This window comes from Narcine bancroftii, chromosome 3 (genome assembly GCF_036971445.1).
Source record: "Narcine bancroftii isolate sNarBan1 chromosome 3, sNarBan1.hap1, whole genome shotgun sequence".
Lineage (NCBI taxonomy): Eukaryota > Metazoa > Chordata > Chondrichthyes > Torpediniformes > Narcinidae > Narcine > Narcine bancroftii.
The window spans coordinates 102,264,597-102,283,241 of NC_091471.1; the positions used below are offsets into that span (position 1 = coordinate 102,264,597).

General features: G+C 38.5%; 1 protein-coding gene across 2 annotated transcripts in view; it reads left to right on the forward strand.

Moving 5' to 3' along the window:
* scfd2 (sec1 family domain containing 2) overlaps nucleotides 1-18,645 on the forward strand; it is a 307,801-nt gene that overhangs the window by 188,136 nt on the left and 101,020 nt on the right. The window contains exon 6 of one of the 2 annotated variants that reach the window (XR_011353574.1): nucleotides 15,890-16,052. The exons of the other annotated variant lie outside the window; for it this stretch is intronic. The gene's annotated coding sequence lies outside the window, so the exon portion shown is untranslated. The remainder of the gene's footprint in view (nucleotides 1-15,889; nucleotides 16,053-18,645) is intronic. 2 annotated transcript variants of the gene reach the window in all.

Here is an 18,645-nt window from a genome sequence, read left to right on the forward strand (position 1 = left end):
AATATTGGCGTCTCAAATGTAAAATGACTTAAGTTATGTTTGCAATATTTAAGATTTTTTTAAATCTTAATTTTATATTCAACTTTCTAAAATTTACCACATGCTGCCTTACCCATTTATTCCAACCTTGTGCAGAATATTGTTACACTTTGCCCATTCTCTCATTCCAATTTTAGTTATAACTGTTTAAGCCATTTTTCAATGGATATTCCAGCCCTTGATGCCTCTACCTTACTATCTCATCCAAGATTTTAAAAGTCTCTTTTTATATTTCTTCAAACATCTGTTTTTCAGCAGAACATAAACTGTTTTGAGATGTTTGACCTGAAAGCTATTTCGTGGTGATGCTGTGTAGAAACATAATTGGAGGCAGAAAATGTTAGTCTTCCAAATTTATACAACGCAGCATGCAGATGTATTCTCTAATGTTTAATTACAGAGCATAAAACATTTTTTTAATTATTTCACATCTTTGAAATCTAATTGGTCCAAAAACTCAGGACATTTGGATTTATTAATCTTTCAAGAAATTTGGCTGTTAAGATTTCAGTTTTTTTACTCATCTACATGGTCTCACTTTGATTAAAATTGAAAGATTAAGCTAGAAACATGTCCAATAAATATTACTGATGGATTAGTTCATGACCTGCAAAATATATTTTTATAAATTTTCTGGAAGATGCTTAATATACTAAATTAATTTGATGAGAAGGAATAGAAGGTAAAATAATTTTGATATTTTATGTTTAGTGGTTTAGAAATTTTGGTAAAAATCTAAGAGGTACTCTAGGTTAGTGATTCAACTCATTAATTCATCATTAAAAACTTCACTGTGGGCCACAGACACTATTCAATGGATGTTTCTAATGTGGCTTGAGAAGCTAAATAAATACCTGATGACCTCAGGTCTAAAAGGTTCCATGCAATGCCTGGGGATGTGTCATTCGTGTCATCCTCTGTGGAGTAAAGAATTTGTGCTTTTTCAGTCAGGAACATTAGGTATAAATCTCAGAGATGAGCTGAGTGAAGGTAGATTAGAGTGTTATGACCCCAAAACCCAGCAGCAATAGATATTCACTAAGACAAATGGTTACTTAAACAAAAGTTGCTTTTAATTATCCTTAAACATGAAAACAGAATCACACTTTAACTTAGCACTTTTGACTTAACCTAACTTAACCTCCTTCTAATTCTAAGCGCACATGTATGTAATGTGTGTGTATAAATTCAGAAAAGTTCTTTGATTCACAGTCCAATCTCACTTCTCATTCCTCCAAGTTCACTGGTTGCAGGCAATTCTTATACTGTGCACAGAATTTAACATTTATGAAGTTTACCAGGCTTTGGTGCTTGAAAAGTAAATGGTTACCGCTCAGGAAGGTTCTTGTTGGTTTTCAGAGAGAGATTTGTTGTTCCAGGACACCCACGACTGATTTACTTCCGTCAGCCACTTCAGTATCTTGCCAAAGAAACTTGCCCCCTCCGGGTTCTCCAGATGATAACCTCTTTCTTTCAGGTCATGACAGAGTGCTTTTTTGTTTCTCTTATTCCAAGTGAAACATTAGAGTCCTCTCCTCAGGCATGAACCACAAGGGCTTTGACCAGGCTGAACTAAGCAATTACAACCCATATTCCAAATGGGGTTTTCCACAAGCTTGCCAGCTTGTTCTTATCCAGTCCCAGTTGCTGCTGCTAACTGTAGAACTGATCTCTCTCTCACAGAGAGAAAGCCTGTTTGACTCTCTCTATTTGCAAAACCACATGACCCTCTTAGAACAGCAAGTTCCCCTCCAGACAGAATGAGGCTCCAACAAGCTCTTTCACGTGTTGCCTTTTTGTAAACAACAATCCATTAGTGAAGTCTCTTGGGCACTCTCCAAAGCTTTTGCAAAGGCTCTGAGGCCCCAACATGTCTAGCATTATCTGTTTTAAAGTGTTTGTATGTGACCTAAAACCTGCCCCAATTTATCTCCCAAAAACATATCTACATTCAGTCACAAGGGATTGACACAATTTTTGATCCTCAGGTTTAGGGCATTACAGAGTCAAGAAAATATTCATTTTTGGGGGTGTTAGGCCTCTTTGGAACATTGGTTGGTAGTGAGGGATGTTGGGAGATTGAAGCCTGGTGTAATCAGAATCAAGGTGGTAGGGTTAGTAGGGTGGGAGTTAGGTTCACATCACAGCGGTGCTCAAAGAGTGGAAGTTATGTTAAGTTTGTATCCGAAGTGGAACTACAAAGATCACATTTTTATAGGTTGAACAGAAGACTGCTGTTTGCTCAGAGATTTTAACATGGAACATAAAACAGTACAGCACAGTAAGGGGTCTTTGGCCCACAATGTTGTGCTGACCTCTGTAAATGTACTCTTCATCAATCTAATCTTTCCCTCCCTTACAGCCCATAACCCTCCATTTTTCTTTCATCTATGTGCCTGTTTAAGAGTCTTTTCATGTCCCTGTTGGTATCAGCCCCTACCATAACACATGACATTGCTTTCCAGGTACCCACTACTCTCTATGTTTAAAATAAAACTATCATATCTTTTCTAAACTTTACTCCACTAACCTTAAACAGGTGTCCTCTGATATTGGCCATTGCCACCCTAGGAAAAGGTACTGGCTTTCCACACTATTTATGCTTTTCATAATCTCATACACCTCTATTAAGTGTCCTTTCATCCTCTGCTGCTCCAAAGAGAAAACCCCTAGCTTGCAGTTTTTCCTCATAAGACATCTGCACATTTAAATCATAGCTCATGTTACTTCCGTGTTTCGCTGTGGTTGATCTGATGTAACTGTAATAAAGGAAAAATAGGGAGATGTAGCTGGCAGAAATTACTCATCATGTAAATAGAGTGATAAATTCTACATAAATCTGTAATCTTTTCAGGGTTATAGTTATTTATGACACAGTATAATTACAAAGAATGTATCCATCACTTGCGGGTGACCTTTTTTGCATATTCTCATTCTATAATGTAACAGTTTTAAACATTTAAGCACTTTAATTATTGTTTCTGCAGATTTCCAATATACATGGAGATGATGTTGTGGTCAGCAATGCTTTATTGTGGTCGGAGCTTGCTAAAACATGAATATGTCGCACGTACTAAGTTCTTTTGAGAATAGAACATGAAGATTAGCATTGGGGCATGGTGTCTGTTGTACTGAATCTGGAAAAAAAAGTCCTTAACTGAAGTACAATTAGTATTTGCCTATGATTCTGTAGGGAGGCATTGATCAGAGGACAGATCTTACAAAGTGAACAGTTTCAAAAAAATCAGTTATCTTAGCCTGTACTTTTCTGCAAACAGTAGGTAATTGAGAGCAATATTGTTGGAAGTCTGATGTCATCAACTCACTTTCTTACTATTAGATGGACTGAGGAGTAAACAAAAATCTTTTCAGTACATTATTCTTGATATGCTGCAGAAGCAATACTTGAAGTGCTCAAGGACTGTACACTGGTGAAGTAGTTAGTGCTGCTGTCTTCACATCTCAAGGGATATGGGTTCGTTTCTATCCTCGGTTGTTGTCCGTGTGGAATTCCCCCATGACTCCATAGATTCATATCTTCCTTCCTAACCCCACTCCCTCACACGTACTACATTTCTTCCACATCTCAAAGATGTTCTTTACTGTTAATTGGTTTCTGTAAATGTCTTGCTAGCGTAAATGGTTGGCATAGGAGTTGAGTGGGTGTATTCTGGGAAGTTAATGTGAGATAGTAAAATAAATGGGAAAATTAGACTTGGAAGGAGACTTAGACCAGGCATAGACTTAATGGAACATAGGTTTTCCTCTTGTGCTGTGAGGAAATATAAGATTACAAACAATTCAAATATTTTAGTCTCTGATCCAACAATCCATGTTTAATGGGTCTGTGATCTGCCTTCAAATAATTCAATTGATTTTAGTTATGCAAGCTTCTCATTTATGATGGTGCTCCAAGGGCAATAAAAGGATGTTGCAAGATACAGTACAGAAACTAATCCAGCAGATATGAATGAAACCTTTTGGCACAATAGATAAAAATTATACTAATACTCAATATAGATAGGAAAATCTCAGCATTAATTATGCTCACAATCTAGATATTTATAGATCGCCAATATTCCTAATCGATAGGAAACAGAAAACCCATAATGATTTAAATTCCGGAACTCAACTAAGCAATGGTAACACAACACTGATTATGATTTGAACAGATTCAGCTTCACATTAAAGCCCTATGCCATTGGATAAAAGTTTTACATCTGTTACTTTGTGTCCAATTAAGATGAGTTTGACAAGAGATGCTTGTGTTTTGTTCCTTAACTAAAATAGCATTTTAATTGATAGATTCTTCTAGATTTGTTATTATTACTTAAACAAATTTTGAGGAGAAAATCAATTTTGAGGTCATTTACATTAAGTTTTTATGTGAAACTTATCATTCTTATTTCCAAAATTACAAATTATTCATGTCAGTATATTCTACAGTTTTGTTTCAGCTTACTTGTGTGATATGGGAATCTTCTTTCTTTGACTTGGCTTCGCGGACGAAGATTTATGGAGGGGATAAAAGTCCACGTCAGCTGCAGGCTCGATTGTGGCTGACAAGTCCGATGCGGGACAGGCAGACACGGTTGCAGCGGAAAATTGGTTGGTTGGGGTTGGGTGTTGGGTTTTTCCTCCTTTGTCTTTTGTCAGTGAGGTGGGCTCTGCGGTCTTCTTCAAAGGAGGTTCTGCCCGCCGAACTGTGAGGCGCCAAGATGCACGGTTTGAGGCAATATCAGCCCACTGGCGGTGCTCAATGCGGCAGGCACCAAGAGATTTCTTTAGGCAGTCCTTGTACCTCTTCTTTGGTGCACCTCTGTCACGGTGGCCAGTGGAGAGCTCGCCATATAACACGATCTTGGGAAGGCGATGGTCCTCCATTCTGGAGACGTGACCCACCCAGCGCAGCTGGATCTTCAGCAGCGTGGACTCGATGCTGTCGGCCTTCGATGTTAGGGATGAAGTCGCTCCAATGAATTTTGAGGATGGAGCGGAGACAACGCTGGTGGAAGCGTTCTAGGAGCCGTAGGTGATGCCGGTAGAGGACCCATGATTCGGAGCCGAACAGGCGTGTGGGTATGACAACGGCTCTGTATACGCTTATCTTTGTGAGGTTTTTCAGTTGGTTGTTTTTCCAGACTCTTTTGTGTAGTCTTCCAAAGGCGCTATTTGCCTTGGAGAGTTTGTTGTCTATCTCGTTGTCGATCCTTGCATCTGATGAAATGGTGCAGCCGAGATAGGTAAACTGGTTGACCGTTTTGAGTTTTGTGTGCCCGATGGAGATGTGGGGGGGGGGGCTGGTAGTCATGGTGGGGAGCTGGCTGATGGAGGACCTCCGTTTTCTTCAGGCTGACTTCCAGGCCAAATATTTTGGCAGTTTCCGCAAAACAGGACGTCAAGCGCTGAAGAGCTGGCTCTGAATGGGCAACTAAAGCGGCATCGTCTGCAAAGAGTAGTTCACGGACAAGTTTCTCTTGTGTCTTGGTGTGAGCTTGCAGGTACCTCAGATTGAAGAGACTGCCATCCGTGCGGTACCGGATGTAAACAGCGTCTTCATTGTTGAGGTCTTTCATGGCTTGGTTAAGCATCATGCTGAAGAAGATTGAAAAGAGGGTTGGTGCGAGAACACAGCCTTGCTTCACGCCATTGTTAATGGAGAAGGGTTCAGAGAGCTCATTGCTGTATCTGACCCGGCCTTGTTGGTTTTCGTGCAGTTGGATAATCAAGTTGAGGAACTTTGGGGGGCATCCGATGCGCTCTAGTATTTGCCAAAGCCCTTTCCTGCTCACGGTGTCGAAGGCATTGGTGAGGTCAACAAAGGTGATGTAGATTCCTTTGTTTTGTTCTCTGCACTTTTCTTGGAGCTGTCTGAGGGCAAAGACCATGTCAGTAGTTCCTCTCTTTGCGCAAAAGCCGCACTGTGATTCTGGGAGAATATTCTCGGCGACACTAGGTATTATTCTATTTAGGAGAATCCTAGCGAATATTTTGCCTGCATTGGAGAGCAGCGTGATTCCCCTGTAGTTTGAGCAGTCTGATTTCTCGCCTTTGTTTTTGTACATGAACTCCTCAGACTTGACATTGACATAGCCGCTCTCAGTGAAGTCCGCCTGGCAGATGTAGGCAGCCTCCAAGAACGCGGCGCAGGCTACACACTCTACTGGTCTGGCAAGCCTTTGGATGAATGACACCTATCTGGTGTAGGCTTCATGGTCAAGAACTCCATTGCTTCCAAACTCGAAAACCTCCCGACAGGCCACTCGGACTGGTTCATGTCCATGCGACTCCCCCTTCAAAACAAGCGTCGCATCACCCTCATCAGTGTCTATGCTCCAACCCTCCAGGCAGAACCAGCAGAAAAGGACAAGTTCTACACTGACCTGCGCAACCTCATTCAACGCACCCCTACAGCCGACAAGGTTGTCATCCTTGGCGACTTCAACGCTCGCGTCGGCAAAGACTCAGAAACATGGCCAGGAATCCTGGGCAAGCGTGGTGTCGGCAAGTGCAACGACAATGGGCGCCTCCTGTTGGAGCTCTGCGCAGAACAGCGGCTTGTCATTACAAACACCCTTTTTCAGCAGAGGGACAGCCTTAAGACCACCTGGATGCATCCCCGATCCAAACACTGGCACCTCCTGGACTATGTCCTGGTGCGAGAAAGTGACAAACGAGATGTGCTCCACACCAGGGTCATGCCCAGTGCGGAATGTCACACTGACCACCGGCTGGTTCGCTGCAAGCTCAACCTTCACTTCAAGCCAAACCCCAGGAACAGTAGAGCCCCCAGAAAGAGGTTCATTGTTGGAAACCTGCAGTCAGACGAAGCGAGAGGAAACTTCCAGGCAAACCTCAAAGCAAAGCTCGACGATGCAATCCGCCTCACGGACTCGTCCCCTGAAACCCTCTGGGATCAGCTGAAGACTACCATACTGCAATCCACTGAAGAGGTACTGGGCTTCTCCTCCAGGAAAAACAAGGACTGGTTCGACAATAACAGCCAGGAAATCCAGGAGCTGCTGGCAAAGAAGCGAGCTGCCCACCAGGCTCACCTTACAAAGCCGTCCTGTCCAGAGAAGAAACAAGCCTTCCGTCGCGCATGCAGCCATCTTCAGCGCAAACTCCGGGAGATCCAAAATGAGTGGTGGACTAGCCTCGCCAAGCGAACCCAACTCAGTGCGGACATTGGTGACTTCAGGGGTTTCTACGAGGCTCTAAAGGCTGTGTATGGCCCCTCACCCCAAGTCCAAAGCCCGCTGCGCAGCTCAGACGGCAAAGTCCTCCTCAGCGACAAGATCTCCATCCTCAACCGATGGTCAGAACACTTCCAATCTCTTTTCAGTGCCAACCGCTCAGTCCAAGATTCCGCCCTGCTCCAGCTCCCTCAACAGCCCCTAAGGCTAGAGCTGGATGAGGTCCTCACCCAGTATGAGACATATAAGGCAATTGAACAACTGAAAAGTGGCAAAGCAGCAAGTATGGATGGAATCCCCCCCAGAGGTCTGGAAGGCTGGCGGCAAAACTCTGCATGTCAAACTGCATGAGTTTTTCAAGCTTTATTGGGACTAAGGAAAACTGCCTCAGGACCTTCGTGGTGATATGGGAATAATCTTCAGGGAATTGGCTTTTGAATGTAGTTTTTATTTTTGCATTTTTAGGTTTGCCTGTGCTTGCAATCATTTGCTAGCAATCATTTTCCAGCGTTTGCTGTTGATTCTTTTAAACTGGGCACAAATTGGTACATTAGGTTAGATCTTTGAGTTCATGAGATTCTCAGCCTTATGGGATCCTCTTCTTCACACCATCATAATTCATTGACAAATGTCTCACTTAAATATAGTGTTCTGTGGAGAAAAATGGTAAATCTGCAATTTTATTTAAAATATGTTGTTTGGTTCTTATCAGGATGTAGGTATTCCTCAGTTGTATTGTCATCTTTAAGTGTCCATTTTCTTCTAAATGCTGTTATACAGTGCCATCTCTGAGAAAGAAAGAAACTATCTCCAAGTAATTTGGTAATAGTAAAGAAACTTTTTTAAGGATAGGTGAAGTGTATTGTGAAATAATCAAGAACAAAAAGAAATGGAAAAAGGACAGAAGCATTTCACGAAGACACACAGGAGACTGAATCTGAAGTTAAACAATCTGTTTGAGAAAAAAGAATGATGGGCATTTCAAGCCAAAACTGAGACTGGGAATATGGAGGAGAAACTGGTACGAAGAGAACAGGGTGGGATAGACATTACTTCATTGGTGTTGGATAAAGATCAGGAAACCAACAGTGTAATGCCTGTATTTCAATGCCATGACTCCAAAGAATCAAGAAGATAGCCCACCACCTTATGAACACACTCAAGACTGAGCCTTTGTCACTGATGTTGTGAATGAAGAGATGAATACCAAATGCAAGTAGGCAAAGTCATGTCGCAGAAAACCTCAATAGTTGCAAAAACAAAATAGGCATTATAGAAGACCACAAAGAGGTCTTGTAGTTGATTATGTCCAAGTTGGCCAAAATGGGACTCTTGGATTACTTACACTTACTTTCAAGCTCTATGAGCTTTGAAGGGTGGTGTTCTTCAAGTGTTCATCAGGTACTTGTTAAAATGTGAGATGGGCTTCTAAATTAGTCACACCTTCAAAAATACAATTCCAGATCCTCCCTACTATGAAGTTAAACATAGTATGCTGCCCAAATTAAACTGTAGATGCTGGGAATATAAACAGAAGTATTTGGAAATGGACAAGACTAGCAGCACCTGTGGAAAGTGAAAGAGAGTTGTTGTTTCTATGGTCAATGACGTTTTATCTTAAAGTATTTTCTGGAGAAAATATTAATTCTTGAATCAGTGGGATGGATGGTTACTGCCTTCACTTTGTTTCCACCACAATTCAGAAGTCCTACTGCCATTTTTGAACCTGCTGTGCTTTGAAAATCCATTTTGTTGTGGTTGTTTGGCAGTGTTGACAAAAGTGTAAAAATTAGGCACTTTCTCTATTTTTCTTGCATAAAAGTTTGCAGGGTTAAAGAAAATTATAAAAGATAGTTAAATACAAGAATTTCACTCTTGATGAGTAAATAAGTTACAAAATAAATTTGGGTTTGAAGATATATAATTTAGAGCTAGCGTAAAGAGAATGTTTCATAGACAATTAACAGTTTACGATAGTTGGCCCATGCTCTCGCCACAACTGAAACAATTTAAAATAATGGAATAACCTCATCATCTGAAATGTATTATATTCTTTGGAGAGCAAATTTCTGTCATGTACAAAGATCATTAAATTATCAAGTGTTTCTCCAGACAATCCACCTCAGTCTGTGTAACATGATATTAAATAGACCACTCGACAGCCAGGAACAATACACCCATTTTGTAAAATTAACAACTATTGTTCAAGTGGAGCGTTAAATCCGCCAAAAATCATAGGTAAATCTTACCTCTTCTACGTTGTGGCTGTTCTAGATGCAATACATTTCCTGCGTAAGTATTATGAAACAAGAGCCTAGTTCCTCTGTGTGGATAGATTAATGTTTAGATACTACGTACAAAGTAAGCATTCAACAATCTTGGGATTGTTTTATATCCTAGAAACCAATGAATCATTGGAATTATTAAATTAAAATTAAAAATGGAAATGTAGGCCTGTTTTCTGTATCACTTTGTTGCCTTTGCAATTACTTGTCATTTTACACAAAGCATTTAATGAATGTCCATAGTAATAAAATGGAAGGCCAAAGAAAATTTTGTTTTTACAATTACATTGAGTACAATTTTTCATTGCTGGTGGATCAGTGAAATTTAGAATTTGTTCTAAAAGTTTGTGAAGAAGGAAAACTATCAACAAATGACAGAAATGGATCTCTCTAACTTCCATCAGAGGTCTGCTATTTCAAGCTGTACATTAAATATAAGCAGTGAAATCACAGCAGCATTGCTGCATATTCTCCAGAACTCCTGGTTTAGAGTTGATTGCTGCCTCAGATGTATGATGGGTGTTAACTTCTGCTTTTTATTAACTTTTTGGATCATTTGGATCCAGAGCAGTTTCCGGGTTGAGAAACCTAGCTTTATGAGTACATGGAGTTCAGACGTGATCACGCAGTTGGTTGGTGTTTGGGAACTGAAGAAAGATGTTAGTGTCCATGTGAAGCTGAGTCAGCCAAGATCCTAAGCACAAGCGTTTTATGCCAATAAAATAAAACTGATGGTTTGTCTGTTAGACGATCACTGTTGACACAAAGCTGTATTATTTTCTTTATGATGCACAATAATACCCATTGCTCTCTTCCTCTGGAAAATTGACTGCAATTTGTAACTATTTATCAATTGAATTGGCACCTTTTGAAAGTATTTTGATATTGTCATGTATAGCCTGTGGTGAACACTTTTGAGTAGATGGTGTTAAGTGTACAACTGCAGATGTCCGTATATTATGGCAGGATAATTGATCTCGTGCACCCCAAGGCTTTAAAATTCTATGCAGAATAAGGGTAACCTGAAATGGTTCTGGAGCCGCATGCTGCCCTTCTTTTAATTCTGATATCCTTCATCTGATAATTCAGTCATACAACATACATTGTTTGATCTCTAACTTGTCTGCTACCCTCAGTCTAAGTTTACACTGCCTTGAGGCAGCCAATGTTGACTACAGTCAGGCAAACCAATCCACACGTGGCCTGTTAATAATACTTAAAGGGGCTGTTAGATTGCAACCAATTGAGGATGTTTGGAGGTTGGAACCCTTCAAAATTGTATGTGTAAAGGTTACAGACTTCCAGCTTCCCCTAAATCTGTTATTTAACATTCACAGTGCATTTTCATGCTGTTCCTGTTTTCACACTATGGCACTGCAAATTTCATTGGCTGATCCAAAATTTATTTTGTGAAGGTCATCTTAGCAGCAGCCAAGAAGCATAGAGCTGTTCCATGGAAGTCCGACTCTCAATTAACCATCTCATGATGGAATATGGAAATGCAAGCTTGCATTCCTCTAGAGAAGATCAATTACAATACAAGGAAGAATTAGGACTCATTTGCTAAACTATGGAAACCTTATTTGAATTATATTGGCACCCAGTTTGATTAATTCCTTCTACTTGCAAAGAAGATGACACAGACATTGTGTGTGTGGTTTTTTTTTAATGAAGAAAGACAATTAATTGATTCTGTATTAATAAAAGATTATTGATTGCTTCATCAATTGTATAGGAGGGGGAGGTAGGGAGGGAAGCAAGGGGATGGGATTAACACGTGTGTGTGTGTGTATACGTACGTACGTGTGTGTATCACCAGCTGATTTGTTTATGGTTTGTTGAGTCTGTCAAAAAAAATTAATTGGCTTAAATGAAATTTTAAATTATATCTCTGCCTTTCCCAATGAACTTTGACCACAGGGATGGCACTACCATTAAGCAAACTAGGCAGCCACCTAGGGCACATGCCTCAGAAGAATGCAGTCAGGATGGCCAGATGTCCTGTGTGTTTGGGCGAAATGTGAAAAGTTACTGTGTACTTATTTTATTAGTTGGCGCCCAGTGGCCATATTTATTCTTTTGCTTTTTAAAAAATATAAACTTTATTCATGAATATATAAAATACATAGTTATAAACACAAAAGAAAACAACAAAAACCCTATATACCCCCCTCTCCTTACCACTCTAAAAAAAATTTCTAATGAGGGAGAAAAAATTAAAACAAAATCCATCAGTTACTTATTCATTGCTGCGGAATATGCCAAACACTTAATTTTTTTTATTTTTTTTTAAACACCAAAAAATAATAACTATTATACCTCCAAACCCATACATCTCAAATAAGGAAACCACATCTTCACTTAAAAAAGAATTATTACATAAATCATATGTCATCTTTTCCATATCATTCTTCCATGTAATCACAATACATTTCCTGACCACTGCTAAAGCTAAACAAGTAAATTCACATTGAAATTTATCCATTTTTAAATCTCTTGTCAAAGTTATAATATTCCCCGTTTAAAAAAAACATTGGATCCAATATTAAAGTAATTTCAAATAAATCCTCCAAAACTCTTTAATTTGTGTCCAGAAAGACTTAACTTTATCACACAACCAGACAGAATGAAAAAAGTACCAATTTGCATCCCACAATGAAAACATAAATCCGAATTACTAAACCCATATCTTTTTAACTTTTCTGGAGTTAAATATAACTGGTGTAATCAATTATAGTTCACCAAACTATATCGTACATTAATCAATTTAGTCACACTATCTTCACACATACTAGTCCATTCGTCATGTGTTAGAGATAGATCTAAATCTGCCAGAGATAAATCTTTTTCCCATTTATTCTTTGATTTTCTAAATCTGGTTTAGCTATTTTTTCTTGCAACAAAATACATTTCTGAAATAAATCCCTTTTTTAACCCCATTTATAATTAAATTTTCAAATTTAGTTAACTTGGATATCTTCAATTCTCGCCCAAAGTTTTCCACTACTAAAGCATGTACTTGATAATATGCAAATAAAGAATTTAATGCCACCTCAAATTTTTCCCAAAAGTCTATCAAAAAAAAAGAAATATCCCTTTTTCAAAACAATCTGCTAACACTAATACCTTTCAATTGCCAAATCTTTAAATATTAATTGTTCATCGAAAAAGGTATTGACTTATTCTGATATAATGGAATCTGTAATGCAAATTTCTATAACAGTATAAAACTAATAAATTCCCCAGCCTAAATATAACATATGTAATTAAAGTCCAAGTTATATTTCCAACCAGCCCACAGAAAAACTGAGAAACAAAGCAAACACAAAACACACAAGACTCACAAAACTTCGATCTCAACCGAAGCAAAGATCAAACAAAATTCAGTTTGTTTGGTAAACTGAAGTCAAAAAATCTTTGAAAGAGAGAGAGCACAAAATTCAAAGTTGTCTTGTGTTGCTTGCAGAGAGAGGAACCACTAGCTTGGTCTGGATCCTTCTGGCTGCCTTCAGAATGTTCATCCTTTTTTGAAATCCCAACACTCTAAACTGTCCTCCAGACCATGACTGGGTCTTCTACCACTCCACAGTTTATCATCCAAGTCCAGAATTTTTTAGATCATTTTCTGCACATGCTCAGTCTGTCTCCCACTCTCTCAGCAGTCCACCTTCACCTTGGCTCTCTATGGCAAACTTTCATTTTTTAAGCATAAAACCGCACAACACATAGGCCAATGCACAACACAGAATTCTGTAACAATATGTACTGAAATTCTTACTTGCAGTAATTGAATAGGTACTTCATCATTAAAAAAAACTAAACAAAATACAATAATATAATTGAATAAAAAAACAATAAATACCAAAAATAAATAAATATTTACAGACATCTTATTACAAAATTAGTAACTTAGCAATAGTGCAGACAAGTTTTGTGGTGTCAGGAAAGTCTCTGCGTAGTGTGACTAATCCCATCTCCAGAATTTTCATTCAATCTGAACCCCTCCCTCAGGTCTCAACCTCTGTAGATCTATTTGTTGCTCACTACTGATGAGACATTGATCACCTTGTCCCACCCTCACTCACTTTTACCGACTCCCTTCTAAATAATAAGCACTCCACTCACTAAGAACTAATCTTGCCAACAAGGATGGGAGTGTTGTGATCTGGCAAACTGATCCCTGTCTTACACAGAACAAATATAAACTCTCACATCTTCATAGCTCCCTCTGGGTAATCTGTCACCATCAAAGATCAGGCTGCTCACACAGTTAGAGTGTTTTGAGTTTTGACTAACATTATCTATTTTTATTTCAGATTTCCAACATTGACAGTTTTTATTTCAGCTAATGTTGCTCACTCAGTACCTCAAAATAAACTAAAAATCGATGAGCATTATCATTCTTTAAACTTTCAAATATTCAGAATTAGGTTTGAGGCAAAACATGTCAAAACTGTTTCACAGTGACTGAATTTGATTTAAATTTTAGTTTTAAAGATTACGGTCTTTCTCAAAAAAGATAGATTATGAAAGTGCTTTTTTCAAGAGCAAGCGGTTAGTTGGAAGGAATTAGCAACTATAACCATGTGGCACTTTTTGGCTTCCCATCTGTCTGCCCCCCAAATACATTTCCCCTTTCTTCCAATTATCAATCAATGTCAAACCCCCTCCAATCAAACAGTCAGAAAAATAAGTGATCTGCAAAATCATACAAATGCCCATGCCTATCACAAAGAAACTGTCGGAAACTGTAAAATTTATTATTAAAAAGCTTATGGCCTATCTCTACGCTAATAGAACATAATAAATTGTGTAGTGGAGTTGGGAGGTATTAGTATGAAGAAACACATTTATAACCTAATTTTTAACTTTAATGGTTAAAGTTCCAGGCTAGCATCCCAAAAGTTGAGAATTCAAATCGCATCATAGCACATTGTAAAACTAAATTTAATAAATCTGGTAATTTATGGGCTGACACCAGATAAAATGACCACAAAAGTTGTCAAAAAAAAATCACTCAGTTCTGTTCAGAATAGGTTCAGCAGGTTCAAAAAGAATCAAGGTTGGGCAAACGGTGGTCTTTATTTATGCACAGGGGACCTCACAAAAGGGAACACACTTACACAGACTAACCCAGAATAATACACAAATAACTACACATTTGGTGCAAATAAATTGCTGCTAAACATTCTCACCTCCCGATTGGGAATGCAAGCATTAAACACACAATACCCACCATACCTCTCTGTCTCAAGCAATAACAGCACACTAATAAACAGTAAATTAATTACAACTATATCAAATGAAACTGGTCTCCACTATTGCCCACAGCTCAAGATCCAGATCAGCCCTCAGAGCTACCTGTGGCCTGCAGTTCAGTGATGGTCTCCATGCAGAAGGGAGGGACTACATATGCTACATTTTTAAATCAGAGTCCATCCACATGACCTGCAAGGATCAATCATGTGTCAGCCTCACCTATGGGCAGATCCAAACATTAATTGGTACCTGAAGGACCAATCACACATCAGCTGCAAGGCTCAATCATGCATCAGCCTCACAGGTGGGCAGATCTAACCTTGATTGGCAGGTGAGGTGACTTTGGACTATGTTCCAGCTGGATAGGTCACATGACCCTCTGCAATCCACATTCCAAGCAGGTTCTAGTTGGAAAGGTCACGTGGACCTCAAATATCCACACTACGCAGTGTAATAAACTTGGATTCAAAAACTTTTCCAAGCCCTCATTTTTCAGCCTTGCGTTCAACTCTCTACTCTCCGATTGAAAAAAATAAATTGCAAATGCTGGAAATCTGAAATAAGAACAGAAAATGCTGGAAATTTCCGAAAGTCAGCCAACATCTGTGGAAAAATAAACAGTTAACATTTCAGGATTTAAAATAAAAACTATTTTAGACCTGAAACATCAACTGTTTCTGTGTCTACGGACACTGCCTGACCTGCTGAGCTCATACAGTATGTTCTGTTTTAATCTAAAATCTGCAGACCCTGGAAGAGGTAACCCTGATGTTAGCCACATGAATCAGGTAATATTTACAGAGATTGAAATGGACAAGGACAGAATGAATATGTGATTTGTCATGGTGACCAAAATGAGTAGCATGCACATAATTAATACCAATACATAAATGGAATTTTTTGTTAAAAATAGTTTATGAAATATCATCTAAAAGATGTGCATGGAATTGAGGATAGGTAAGACAGTGTTGTGTGACAGATGCTGCAATGATCCAGTCACTTTCCAAAATGCTGAACTATGAACAGGAATATCAAAGGAAGTAATTTGTCATTCAGATGTAATAATTATTTTGTTAAATTCCAATTACAGTCCTATCTGTGTATTTGCAGTTATGCTGAATTGCGAGCTTCACACATGGATTATCCCAAGACAGGAAATTCAAGTTCAGATAATTGCAGCTGAAGAGAGTTTCCCAGCCTGTTTTTCTCAGTGATAAGATAGCATTTATGTGTTTCCTGCTGTGATCTTTCTTCCTTTGAATGCAAGTTCAAGGTATTTGGCAGATTCTACATTTTTTAATATAAGATGAATGTTTAAGAAATGGTGCAAATATCTTTCATTCAAACTAAAGGCAAGAGAATTGTATAAATTTACAGGATGTAGGGTCTATAAATGGACTGCTAGTTTTCTGCCATCAGCTACCATTTCATTGGCAATGAATTCAACCAGTAGCTAAAGTAGGAACCAGACAGTACTTAGTACTTAGATTGATAATACAAACTTCTTTGATTAAAAAAAAATAAATAAAATGTATCTCTGAGCTTGCAACTGTATTCAATTGTTTGACTAAAAAGTTGAATTGGTAACAAGTAGCAACATGCTAAATTTCTTGTAATCTGTGTCAACAAATAGGTAAAGTGATATTTGGATTGATAGGCTTTAAATGTAGTTGTCCATGGCTCAGTTGCGGTACTGCAATAAATCTTAAAAAAAATACAAGCTATTTAAATCTGTAGGTAGACAATTTTTGCTGTTCGCTGATAATGCTAAAGCAATACATTATGTGTCAGATAGTTCCTTCCCCTTTCCTTCAGTACAGAGTTATCACAACTCCAAATACCTTTGTGAGCAAAGATGGGTTTGAGTTTATAAGTCATGTGCCGCACACCTCATACCTACTTTCTCTGCATTTGAATGGCCTACTTGACTTATAAATGAAGAATGATCACTATGCCTATAATTCTGAAGTGTACCTAACACTCAATATACAATGCTCAGTATGTCTGTGATAATGTCAAATTAGTGTCATAGAGTGGTTTGCAGGACACATGAGAGAGACCTTGAAGTGCTACTTGCAGTGGTGAAATGAGCCACAAGACTGACCCCTGGTGTTCATAGAGTAAATTGTAGGCAAAAGTTAGAGAACATGGAAGGAGTCTTGTGAATGCTGGTCTAAACAAGGTAGAGTTAATAGTCAAGGGGAAGCCCAGCACAGGGAAACACTGAAGGTCATCTAGGAAAAGACAGCCTGATAGACTAACAAGCAATTCACCATCCTGTAAATTCTACTCCCTCTATCATCATGCACTGGAACTCTTCATTAGAACTAAAGCTTTCACCTGAAACTTGAACTCTTTTTCTCTTTCCACAGATCTTGTCTGACTGACCTAAGAGTTCGCAGTATTTTCTGATCTTGATTTGATTTAATTCAAAGCCAAATTTATTGCTCATCTCCATCTCACTCAGAAACATGTAGTTTTGTTAATGAAATCAATTAACTATTCCTTTTCTTGACAGTAGATATTTGGTCACAAGTAGGTGTGTTACAGGCTAAGTCCAGTCTTCAGTTATTACAGACAAATTTACCTCATATCCTAAAGAGTGGTGATATCCCATCGCCTCTAACACCAATTTCCTCACTTCCTTTGTCATAAAGATGAGCTGAGTTCTGCAGTCTGATCAACCTCCCAAGTGAGCTTGCATCTAATATTTTCTTTGTAGCATTTAGCCAAAATTTATCCAGAGTACAATTGTAATTCAAATTGGTTGCAAAAATAGTTGAATATCTGATTGGGTGCTGAACATTAAAAAAAAATCTAAGTGAAATTTAGTTCCTTAACCTTGAAGTTAACAACTTTATTTTCAAAAATTTTGACATTTACTGAGTTCTACATTTGGGCTTTAGGGCCAACCTACCTTGTTCTTTTCCTGAAATACAGCATCTATCAATGAAGGTGCCTGTACTTTGTCACAAGCACCATGAAAAAATACCTATACTTTTTTGGTAAAGATTGGTAGATTAACTGTTAATATATTTTATTCAGCTCATTGATAGGCCAGGCAATTCCTTCACCACAATTAATGTCAGCCAGTAAATTGTAAGGTGAGCTTGTTAGTCCCTTTAGTCAAACGGAGGCAATATTGAATTCTCCAGGTCATATTATGAAATTTAAATTAGAGCCCTAAGAGGGTTCACTGGAGAATTCCTTGCTGTTATTTAAGTTATAAGCTAACAAAAGTCACTAAAATTTACAGCCATGGAAAAGCCAAGATGACCTAACAACTTTGAGGTAACGTAAATGATACATGGAAAACAAGCAGTGAGCTCCATGTGTAACACCTGTCCAAGATTATGCTTTTATGGACCACTTTGAATGACTGCAGGATTGTCTTAATGCAGCAATTTTTTTTTAAAGTTGAGTTTGAAAATACTTAACTCTCTAGTGACCACTCCAGCAAAGCTGCTTAATAGCGCAGGTTGAAAAGGATAAATCTGCTTGTGCTTGTTCACGTGAAAAACTTAACTGAAAAGGCCAGTTCCAGAACTTCTAGGAACTAAAGTACAATCTGTTGTAGTCAAGACAAATACTCTTATTTGTTTATCTTACATATTAAGATGCATATGTTTAAGCAGGTGAACTGCAGATCATCTGCAAATTAACATAGATAAGCACTTGATGTTAGCATCGATGCTGGGGGGCCAAAGGGCCTAATTCTGCACTGACAGACTCCAGTAATTTAAAGACTTTTGATTAGATTGGTGGTAGACTGTGACCCTCAATAGAGCAGACCAGATTACTCTTTTGAGGGCTGACATTAATAGAATAAGTACAAAGCCTTGATTCATTTTTTGATTAACACTGCC